This window comes from Grampus griseus (assembly GCF_964374135.1).
Source record: "Grampus griseus genome assembly, chromosome: 5".
NCBI classification, from domain to species: Eukaryota; Metazoa; Chordata; class Mammalia; order Artiodactyla; family Delphinidae; genus Grampus; species Grampus griseus.
In genome coordinates this window covers 46,471,418-46,483,877 of record NC_138998.1, presented here as the reverse complement: position 1 = coordinate 46,483,877, position 12,460 = coordinate 46,471,418, and the positions used below count along the sequence as shown (strand labels likewise).

The following is a 12,460-nucleotide window of genomic DNA, read 5'->3' as shown; positions in this document are numbered from 1 at the left end:
GGCTCTTTTAACCCCGCCCTGTCTGAGCAAAAAACAGACGCCCTCCAGCGACCTACACGCAGTGGCAGGGCCAAATCCAAAGCTGAGCCCCTGGAAGCTGTGAGAACAAAGAAGAGAAAGGGAAATCTCTCCCAGCAGCCTCAGAAGCAGCGGATTAAAGCTCCACAATCAACTTGATATACCCTGCATCTGTGGAATACCTGAATAGACAACCAATCATCCCAAATTAAGGAAGTGGACTTTAGGAGCAAGATCTATGATTTTTTTCCCTTTTCCTCTTTTTGTGAATGTGTATGTGTATACTTCTGTGTGAGATCTTGTCTGTATAGTCTTGCTTCCACCATTTGTCCTAGGGTTCTATCCGTCCATGGTTTTTTTTAAAAATTTTTTTTCTTAATAATCAATTTTAATTTTAATAACGTTATTATACTTTACCTTCGTTCTTTCTTTCTTTCTTTCTTTCCTTCCTTCCTTCCCTCCTTTAGACAACGAATTATCCCAAATTGAGGAGGTGGCCTCTGACAGCAAGATTTATGATTTTTCCCCCTTTACCTCTTTTAGTGAGGGTGTATGTGTATGCTTCTGTGTAAGATTTTGTCTGTATAGCTTTGCTTCCAACATTTGCCCTAAGGTTCTATCCGTCCCTTTTTTTTTTCTAAATAAGAATTTTTTAATTCAATAATTTTATTATACTTTATTTTATTTTTACTGTATCTTCTTTCTTTCTGTCTTTTTTCCTTCTTTCCCTCCTTCCTTCCTTCCTCCCTCCCTCCCTCCCTCCTTTCTTTCCTTCTTTCCTTCTTTGCTTCTTTCTTTCTTTCTTCCTTCCTTCCCTCCTTTCCTTCTTTCTTTCCTCATACTTCTACTAATTCCCTCTACTTTTTCTCCCTTTTATTCTGAGCCGTGTGGATGAAAAGCTCTTGGTGCTCCAGCCAGGAGTCAGGGCTCTGCCTCTGAGGTAGGAGAGCCAACTTCAGGACACTGGTCAACAAGAGACCTCCCAGCTCCACATAATATCAAACGGCGAAAATCTCCCAGAGACCTCCATCTTAACACCAGCACCCAGCTTCACTCAACGACCAGCAAGCCACAGTGCTGGACAACCTATGCCAAACAACTAGCAAGACAGGAACACAACCCCACCCATTAGCAGAGAGGCTGCCTAAAATAATAATAAGGCCACAGACACCCCAAACACACCACCAGACGTGAACCTGCCCACTAGAGAGACAAGATCCAGCCTCATCCACCACAACACAGGCACTAGTCCCCTCCACCAGGAAACCTACACAACCCACTGAACCAACCTTAGCCACTGGGGACAGACATCAAAAACAGCAGGAACTACGAACCTGCAGCCTGCAAAAAGGAGACCCCAAACACAGTAAAATAAGCAAAATGAGAAGACAGAAAAACATACAGCAGATAAAGGAGCAAGATAAAAATGCACCAGACCTAACAAATGAAGAGGAAATAGGCAGCTTACCTGAAAAAGAATTCAGAATAATGATAGTAAGGATGATCCGAAATCTTGGAGATAGAATGGACAATAGAATGGACAAAATGCAAGAATCAGTTAACAAGGACCTAGAAGAACTAAAGATGAAACAAGCAACGATGAACAACACAATAAATGAAATTAAAAGTACTCTAGATGGGATCAATAGCAGAATAACTGAGGCAGAAGAACGGATAAGTGACCTGGAAGATAAAATAGTGGAAATAACTACTGCAGAGCAGAATAAAGAAAAAAGAATGAAAAGAACTGAGGACAGTCTCAGAGACCTCTGGGACAACATTAAACGCACCAACATTCGAATTATAGGGGTTCCAGAAGAAGAAGAGAAAAAGAAAGGGACTGAGAAGATATTTGAAGAGATTATAGTTGAAAACTTCCCTAATATGGGAAAGGAAATAGTTAATCAAGTCCAGGAAGCACAGAGAGTCCCATACAGGATAAATCCAAGGAGAAATACGCCAAGACACATATTAATCAAACTGTCAAAAATTAAATACAAAGAAAGCATATTAAAAGCAGCAAGGGAAAAACAACAAATAACACATAAGGGAATCTCCATAAGGTTAACAGCTGATCTCTCAGCAGAAACCCTACAAGCCAGAAGGGAGTGGCAGGACATACTGAAAGTGATGAAGGAGAAAAACCTGCAGCCAAGACTACTCTACCCAGCAAGGATCTCATTCAGATTTGATGGGGAAATTAAAACCTTTACAGACAAGCAAAAGCTGAGAGAGTTCAGCACCACCAAACCAGCTTTACAACAAATGCTAAAGGATCTTCTCTAGGCAAGAAACACAAGAGAAGGAAAAGACCTATAATAACGAACACAAAACAATTTAGAAAATGGGAATAGGAACATACATATCGATAATTACCTTAAATGTAAATGGACTAAATGCTCCCACCAAAAGACACAGATTAGCTGAATGGATACAAAAACAAGACCCATATATATGCTGTCTACAAGAGACCCACTTCAGACCTAGAGACACATACAGACTGAAAGTAAGGGGATGGAAAAAGATATTCCATGCAAATGGAAATCAGAAGAAAGCTGGAGTAGCAATTCTCATATCAGACAAAATAGACTTTAAAATAAGGTCTATTAAAAGAGACAAAGAAGGACACTACATAATGATCAAGGGATCGATCCAAGAAGAAGATATAACAATTGTAAATATTTATGCACCCAACATAGGAGCACCTCAATACATAAGGCAAATACTAACAGCCATAAAAGGGGAAATCGACAGTAACACATTCATAGTAGGGGACTTAAACACTCCACTTTCACCTATGGACAGATCATCCAAAATGAAAATAAATAAGGAAACACAAGCTTTAAATGATACATTAAACAAGATGGACTTAATTGATATTTATAGGACACTCCATCCAAAAACAACAGAATACACATTTTTCTCAAGTGCTCATGGAACATTCTCCAGGATAGATCATATCTTGGGTCACAAATCAAGCCTTGGTAAATTTAAGAAAATTGAAATTGTATCAAGTATCTTTTCTGACCACAATGCCATGAGACTAGATATCAATTACAGGAAAAGATCTGTAAAAAATACAAACACATGGAGGCTAAACAATACACTACTTAATAATGAAGAGATCACTGAAGAAATCAAAGAGGAAATCAAAAAATACCTAGAAACAAATGACAATGGAGACACAACGACCCAAAACTTGTGGGATGCAGCAAAAGCAGTTCTAAGGGGGAAGTTTATAGCAATACAAGCCCACCTTAAGAAGCAGGAAACATCTCGAATAAACAACCTAACCTTGCACCTCAAGCAATTAGAGAAAGAAGAACAAAAAAACCCCAAAGCTAGCAGAAGGAAAGAAATCATAAAAATCAGATCAGAAATAAATGAAAAAGAAATGAAGGAAACAGTAGCAAAGATCAATAAAACTAAAAGCTGGTTCTTTGAGAAGATAAACAAAATAGATAAACCACTAGCCAGACTCATCAAAAAAAAAAGGGAGAAGACTCAAATCAATAGAATTAGAAATGAAGAAGGAGAGGTAACAACTGACACTGCAGAAATAAAAGAGATCATGAGAGATTACTACAAGCAACTCTATGCCAATAAAATGGACAATCTGGAAGAAATGGACAAATTCTTAGAAATGCACAACCTTCTGAGACTGAATCAGGAAGAAATAGAAAATATGAACAGACCAATCACAAGCACTGAAATTGAAACTGTGATTAAAAATCTTCCAACAAAGAAAAGCCCAGGACCAGATGGCTTCACAGGCGAATTCTATCAAACATTTAGAGAAGAGCTAACACCTATCCTTCTCAAACTCTTCCAAAATATAGCAGAGGGAGGAACACTCCCAAACTCCTTCTACGAGGCCACCATCACCTTGATACCAAAACCAGACAAGGATGTCACAAAGAAAGAAAACTACAGGCCAATATCACTGATGAACATAGATGTAAAAATCCTCAACAAAATACTAGCAAACAGAATCCAACAACACATTAAAAGGATCATACACCATGATCAAGTGGGGTTTATTCCAGGAATGCAAGGATTCTTCAATATACGCAAGTCTATCAATGTGATAAACCATATTAACAAATTGAAGAAGAAAAACCACATGATCATCTCAATAGATGCAGCGAAAGCTTTTGACAAAATTCAACACCCATTTATGATCAAAACCCTGCAGAAAGTAGGCATAGAGGGAACTTTCCTCAACATAATAAAGGCCATATATGACAAGCCCATAGCAAACACCATCCTCAATGGTGAAAAACTGAAAGCATTTCCACTAAGATCAGGAACAAGACAAGGTTGCCCACTCTCACCACTCTTATTCAACATAGTTTTGGAAGTTTTAGCCACAGCAATCAGAGAAGAAAAGGAAATAAAAGGAATCCAAATCGGAAAAGAAGAAGTAAAGCTGTCACTGTTTGCAGATGACATGATCCTATACATAGAGAATCCTAAAGATGCTACCAGAAAACTACTAGAGCTAATCAATGAATTTGGTAAAGTGGCAGGATACAAAATTAATGCACAGAAATCTCTGGCATTCCTATATACTAATGATGAAAAATCTGAAAGTGAAATCAAGAAAACACTCCCATTTACCATTGCAACAAAAAGAATAAAATATCTAGGAATAAACCTACCTAAGGAGACAAAAGACCTGTATGCAGAAAATTATAAGACACTGATGAAAGAAATTAAAGATGATATAAATAGATGGAGAGATATACCATGTTCTTGGATTGGAAGAATCAACATTGTGAAAATGACTCTACTACCCAAAGCAATCTATAGATTCAATGCAATCCCTATCAAACTACCACCGGCATTTTTCACAGAACTAGAACAAAAAATTTCACAATTTGTATGGAAACACAAAAGACCCCGAATAGCCAAAGCAATCTTGAGAACAAAAAAAGGAACTGGAGGAATCAGGCTCCCTGACTTCAGACTATACTACAAAGCTACAGTTATCAAGACGGTATGGTACTGGCACAACAACAGAAAGATAGATCAATGGAACAGGATAGAAAGCCCAGAGATAAACCCATGCACATATGGACACCTTATCTTTGATAATGGTGGCAGGAATGTACACTGGAGAAAGGACAGCCTCTTCAATAAGTGGTGCTGGGAAAACTGGACAGGTACATGTAAAAGTATGAGATTAGATCACTCCCTAACACCATACACAAAAATAAGCTCAAAATGGATTAAAGACCTAAATATAAGGCCAGAAACTATCAAACTCTCAGAGGAAAACATAGGCAGAACACTCTATGATATAAGTCACAGCAAGATCCTTTCTGACCCACCTCCTAGAGTAATGGAAATAAAAACAAAAATAAACAAATGGGACCTAATGAAACTTAAAAGCTTTTGCACAGCAAAGGAAACCATAAACAAGACCAAAAGACAACCCTCAGAATGGGAGAAAATATTTGCAAATGAAGCAACCGACAAAGGATTAATCTCTAAAATTTACAAGCAGCTCATGCAGCTCAATAACAAGAAAACAAACAACCCAATCCAAAAATGGGCAGAAGACCTAAATAGACATTTCTCCAAAGAAGATATACAGACTGCCAACAAACACATGAAAGAATGCTCAACATCATTAATCATTAGAGAAATGCAAATCAAAACTACAATGAGATATCATCTCACACCAGTCAGAATGGCCATCATCAAAAAATCTAGAAACAATAAATGCTGGAGAGGGTGTGGAGAAAAGGGAACACTCTTGCACTGCTGGTGGGAATGTGAATTGGTTCAGCCACTATGGAGAACAGTATGGAGGTTCCTTAAAAAGCTACAAATAGAACTACCATATGACCCAGCAATCCCACTACTGGGCATATACCCTGAGAAAACCGAAATTCAAAAAGAGTCATGTACCAAAATGTTCATTGCAGCTCTATTTACAATAGCCCGGAGATGGAAACAACCTAAATGCCCATCATCGGATGAATGGATAAAGAAGATGTGGCACATATATACAATGGAATATTACTCAGCCATAAAGAGAAACGAAATTGAGCTATTTGTAATGAGGTGGATAGACCTAGAGTCTGTCATACAGAGTGAAGTAAGTCAGAAAGAAAAAGACAAATACTGTATGCTAACACATATATATGGAATTTAAGAAAAAAAAAATGTCATGAAGAACCTAGGGGTAAGGCAGGAATAAAGACGCAGACCTCCTGGAGAACGGACTTGAGGTTATGGGGAGGGGGAAGGGTGAGCTGTGACAGGGCGAGAGAGAGTCATGGACATATACACACTAACAAACGTGGTAAGGTAGATAGCTAGTTGGAAGCAGCCGCATGGCACAGGGAGATTGGGTTGGTGCTTTGTGACAGCCTGGAGGGGTGGGATAGGGAGGGTGGGAGGGAGGGAGACGCAAGAGGGAAGAGATATGGGAACATATGTATATGTATAGCTGATTCACTTTGTTATAAAGCAGAAACTAACACACCCTTGTAAAGCAATTATACCCCAATAAAGATGTTTAAAAAAAAAAAAAAAAAAAAACTTCACCTGGAATGGTTGCTTCAGGGAATGCTGGGTAAATACTGCTTTTTGTTTCAATTTGAACACAAACGCAGTTCAGTGGCATCCCATTTAACTATCATTTTTAATGTATTATTACCTAACCTAACACACTTTCATTTTATCAGCAGCATAAAAACAACCTCGCACCATAATTTTTCCACTGACAATGTGGCCTACTTGAAGGCATCATAAACTTATAAGCACAGATTCATAATGCATACATTATTTAAAAAGAGACCCTTAATATATTTTATCTTCAAAATAAAGTAATATATTTCAGTTGAAAATTATGTTAGCAGAGAGAATAATTCAAGCATGTATGCTGAAGTGTTTCGACCATATAACTAGATTATATTTACATGTATGAAATCTCATTGACTCAGAAAATTAGTAATTATCTCCGCCAAAGGAAATATTTCATAAGGTAAATCAGATAAAGAAAACAAAGCATTGAATGCAAATACTTTTGAGAATGATAGGGAATCAGATGTGCATTAAAACATCTTATTATAGAATACGATATGATAAATTTAAGAACATAATCTAAAGTAACCACATTCAAAAGCAACAGTGTGCAAATTAACTGTTTTCATTTTATGGTAGCTCTCAGACTGCTTATTTTTCAAGTTATAAAAATAAATGATTTTTATTTATTTTGGTGGCGCAGTGGTTGAGAGTCTGCAACCCCGATGCAGGGGACACGGGTTCGTGCCCCGGTCCAGGAAGATCCCACATGCCGCGGAGCGGCTAGGCCCGTGAGCCATGGCCGCTGAGCCTGCGTGTCCGGAGCCTGTGCTCCGCAATGGAAGAGGCCACAACAGTGAGAGACCCGCGTACCGCAAAAAATAATAATAATAAAAAAAATAAATGATACATATTTCTAGTGGTTTTAGGAGTACATAATTTGGAAAAGTTAATATCCAAAGTCAAAATACTGTTAACCGAAGGTTGGAACTGGTGAATTAATAGCAGTTACTATATAATGCATTTAGCATTTTAAAAGCAAATATTGAACAGTTTCCTCTTACTAGTGAGAGAAGAAACTCTCGTAATCTTTATCCCATTCCTTCCCTAAATCTCACTAAAATGAAAACAAAGGAATCAAGTATAAACACAGAAGTGCATAGACAACAGGATGTAGGATGTCAGCGGACAAGAGATGGCAGCAAATTTTGGAAGAAAGAAAGTGGGTGGAGGTGAGGTTATCCAGTTCGCTAAACAGACTTCACTGCCTGGGAAGAGGAAATGGATTTACCAGCAGGATGAAACCAAGCTCAGATGCACAATCCCTGCTAGGCTTAGGAATTAGTTTTCAGGGACCTTGGAAGTCCAGCGTTCAGGGGAGGACTGAAAGAAGGAGGATTGTTTTATTAAGTTCATAAGAGCATATGCAGAGTCTCAGAGCCCAGGGTCCACTCAGACTGCTAATTAATTACTTTTTCCACACCCTCATAGAAGACATTTAGGAAGACATTTAGGAAGAAGACATTGCAGGAAGTATACTTCCTGCAAAGATTCAGGGACTCCAGCTGTGCCTGGGGGTGAAGTACTACACTGAAAACAAGGGTTAAATATACTTGTCCATACTGAATGAAAGTGAAGAATTCTGTTCTCGGGAAACTAAGTGGCCCAAGCAAAAAGACCTCTAGATTCTGACTGACATTTGGATGCCTTCAAAAATAAAAAAAATCCAGTCCTTTTCCATTTATTCAAAGATGGCTGCCTTCACAGACACACATACACATTTCTCATCAGCCTTTTCTGTACCGTTTGGTACTGAGGTCAGGATCCAAAACAACATAAAACCTTGTAAAAAAAAAAAAAAACAGTGCAAGAAGAAGAAACTAAATAAGTGTGTGTGTGTGAGTGGGAATGTATTTGTGTATGTGTATCTTTAGACATAAAAGAAGAAAAGATATTTCAGATACTGTACATATAAAACTTGATTAGGAAACTATAAACGAAGTATTTAGAAAACAAGAAAGAATGCTTAGAAATTAAAATGATGGTCAAAAAAATCCAATATAAAGGTTGAAGAAATCTCTCAGAGAGGGTAAAAATAAAACAAATCGATGGAAAACAGGAGACCAAAAACTTATATACAGCAGAGAATCAATCCAGGAGATCAGCACCTGATTAATTAGGGTTTCAGAAAGAGAAAACAGAGGATCAGAAATGACTCCCCCCAAACAGAGTACAATTATCACATACTGAAGGCATGAACTTTTGGATTAAAGGAGTCAGCCAAATGCAGAGCACAAATGAACAAAAAAGACTTACATTCAGATACAGTATTGTGAAATTTCAGAACATCAGGTACAAAGAAAACATTGGAAAACCTTTTAATAATAACCAGTCAGATACCACAGAGACTATCATGCTTATCAAACTGGAAGGTAGACAAGAATAGAATGGGGCATTGCCTTTAAAATTCTGAGGGGCAATTTTTTTTAACCTAGAATCCTATAACTAGCCGTGTGATCAATTACATGTGGGGTTATAAGAAGACTTTTTGAGACACTGAAAGTTTCCAGGAATTTACCCTTCAGTCTTTCTCAAGAAGCTACTAGAAAGTATTATCCATAAGAAACAGTTAGCCAAGGAGATTCAGAAAACAGGAGACCCAATGCAAGGGAAAGGCAGAAGAAATTCCCAAAGCAATGACAGAGAAGTCCTAAGCAACAACTGTGCTACAACCATAAGGGAAACCAACCCCACTGAAGCAACTGGCTGGATGACACTAAAAGATCTGTCTCTAAAGAAAAAAAACAGGACTGTTAGATTCCTTTCTGTGCCTGATCTTATTGAAGGGAGACTATAAGTTTTCTTAGAATGTTTGCATTGAGTTAGTGTTAGTTACAGAGACAAATAAACAAATGAGAAAAATGAAGCAATTTCTGGCTCCACAGAAAACTCAGAAAAGAAAAATAATTGTAATCATAATAGTACACTAAATGGCTTATCTATGATCAATATTTATATAGTTATATAAATACAGAATATTGGTTGAATAAAACACATGAGGTAAGGTTGAGAGAATGAAGGAGAGAAAAAAATGGATATAGCAAGGGGTGGAGATAGACAAAAAGTAAGAAAGCTCAATCCTCATTTTCTATAGTAGGGTGACAAACGATTGGAATAGAAATGTCAGAAGATAGAAATATTGCCATATTATTTAGAAATATAGAATTACATATGAGAAAAAATAGCTACGAAAGTGTTGAAATTAGGTCCAGTCTAGGGAATAGAGACTGAGGAATGGGAGTGGTGGGTCAGTAGAGAGCTTTGTTTTAAAAAATAAAGATAGGTCTTTTGGGTTTCCCTGGTGGCGCAGTGATTGAGAGTCTGCCTGCCGATTCAGGGGACACGGGTTCGTGCCCCGGACCGGGAAGATCCCCCATGCCGCGGAGTGGCTAGGCCCGTGAGCCATGGCCGCTGAGCCTGTGCGTCCGGAGCCTGTGCTCCGCAACAGGAGAGGCCACAACAGTGAGAGGCCCGCGTACAGCAAAAAAATAAAAAAAATAACATAGGTCTTTTATTACTCTTTGACTTTTAAAACGATGAACATGTACAACTTTCACAAAATACAAACACAATTTTATAGAAAGTTAACATCTAGTAAAATCCTATAATCCATTAATGGCCAGCTCTTTAATGCTTGTGTTTAAGGGAGTAATCCAAACATGTTTTGACATTGCACACCAAATGTCACTAGATTCATTTTGTTTTCTAGCATTTCTGTGACTGCAATTGCAATCTGCAGCGGCTTCAAGATGGCTCTAAGATAATTCCAAAGCTTTCAGCATAAATTGACCCTCTTAAACAATTGCGCATAATTTTCTCAGGCTCAAGCTCACCAAATGGCAATCAAAATAAACCACAAACAGGATGTTAATATTGCCTTATTGCTCAGTGAGCATGAGAGAAAACAAAGCAAAATACAACCATCACTCATACCCTTGAAGGGAATGGTTTCCCATTGGGATGACTATGTGTTGTCAAAATACAGGAATGCAAATGAAGAAACAAATGTGTGTGTTTATTATGTGCCAGGCACTGTGTTGGATAAACAGGAAATAGAAAGATGCATAAGATGCAGACACTTCTTTTGGGGAGTCTGTAATCTAGGAAAATAAAACATTGGAAGCTCTCCTAACTGAGCTCCATTTACGTGCCTTAGACTAACTCTCACTAGCCATTTTCTCCTTGAAACGCGACTGATGTCCATGGCATGTTGTAAACTCAAGCTAGCAACTACTCTTTCACCATTAGCTTCTTCACCCACCAGTTGAATTGTTTGCCTATGTAGGAAAGGAACAAATTTCCTTTACCCTCTTAGGTTTAGTAGTTGGGCCTTTAAAATAAACGGACAAAAGACTGATTAACAGAGAAAAACAGAACTTATTAATGTGTACATTGCATATACATATGCGAGAATTCAGTAATGAGTTACTCAGGTGGTTAGAACTTGGGCTTATATAGCATCTTAACAAAGAGCAAAACTTTTGTAGGGAAGTGACAAAAAAAAAAAGAAAAAGGGATTTAGATTTTAAGGGTGGTCAATTGTAGGAAGGTAAATGTATGGGGAAACTAGCAGTAGATAAGGGCTAGTTAGTAAGGTTTGTTTGTGTAGACTTTCTTGGCGCCATCTTGTCTCCAGTGATAAGGCTGTTACCCCCTTCTTGGTATGGAATATGGGGAGGGGACACCTTCACAAGGCGAATTTATGTTCTTCTTTTAGAACATATTTGTAATTATATAAATTTGATTAAATATTGTAAAAATCAATAAAATTTGAGTGTTAAATTAGAGCTAGTTGAAAGTTTTGAGAAAACTTGCTAAAAGTGAATAGCTGAAAAAACACTGTTGAATTAGGTATGAAAAAATCATAAAAACCTAGAATTATTTTTCACAGATAACTGAAAGTATCTTTACGTTTTCATGTTTTTTTTCAAGAAAATGAAACTAGATATAGAGAGGATACAAAATGGATGTGGTTTATACTAAAAATATAACACAAAACAAAAGAGAGCCCATATTCAAAGAAAAGTCTTAATTCTTCATTACTAAAAGTATATTTACATGTCTTAAGTTAAAATAAATGCTGTAGGTTATATATATCATTGACTTTGGATTCCACACTCTAAACAACATGTCCAGTACCCAGGCCCACTACTGGCCCTAATCTTATTGAATAAATGAGCTTCCTCTGTTTGCAGAAATCACTTGGACCCCTAGGGGATGTGTTTATAATGGATTCCCTTGGAGTGTATGCTGATAGATATGCTGTTCTCATCACATTCTTTCCCCTAATGTCCCCAGCTGTGTTCAGCAAAACTAATTGATAATGTGCATTTCCAAGGTGGCTGGCTATGCTTAGAAAAAACAAAAAATCAAAAACAACTGGCCCAATACTAAAGACTTTACATAAGATCTCACCCTTCTGACAGCTATTTTCTAAACCACTGAGCCAACTATTAACATAGAAAAGAGTAAATTCTAATACAGAAAAAAAATTGATGCAGATCCTCAAGAAAAGAAAAATAAATAGAATATTAACACATCAGTTTGGAAAGGGCTTTAGATGTCATATAACCTATAGAATTCATTAAGAATAGAGATACATCCAAAGCTGAAGAGGAAAGGGGGACAGTTCTAAGGGCCCATGGCAGTATGAACTATTTTTTGACAGCAATGGAAAATGTGTCATCTCAAAACCTTATGAAAGGCTTTGATTTCAGCTATCATGAGGAGAGGTTTTCAAGCTATAGTACATTCCACGTGACAACTTGGTTTTCCTTGAAATTATTTGAAAATGAAAATTAAAAGATATATTATGGTAAATAGCTTATATTTTACTTTCTTTGAG

General features: G+C 37.4%; 1 protein-coding gene across 1 annotated transcript in view; it reads right to left on the bottom strand.

Moving 5' to 3' along the window:
* Window positions 1-12,460, bottom strand: part of LOC309823115 (EGF-like and EMI domain-containing protein 1) — a gene marked incomplete at both ends in the record, with an annotated part of 514,868 nt that overhangs the window by 209,309 nt on the left and 293,099 nt on the right.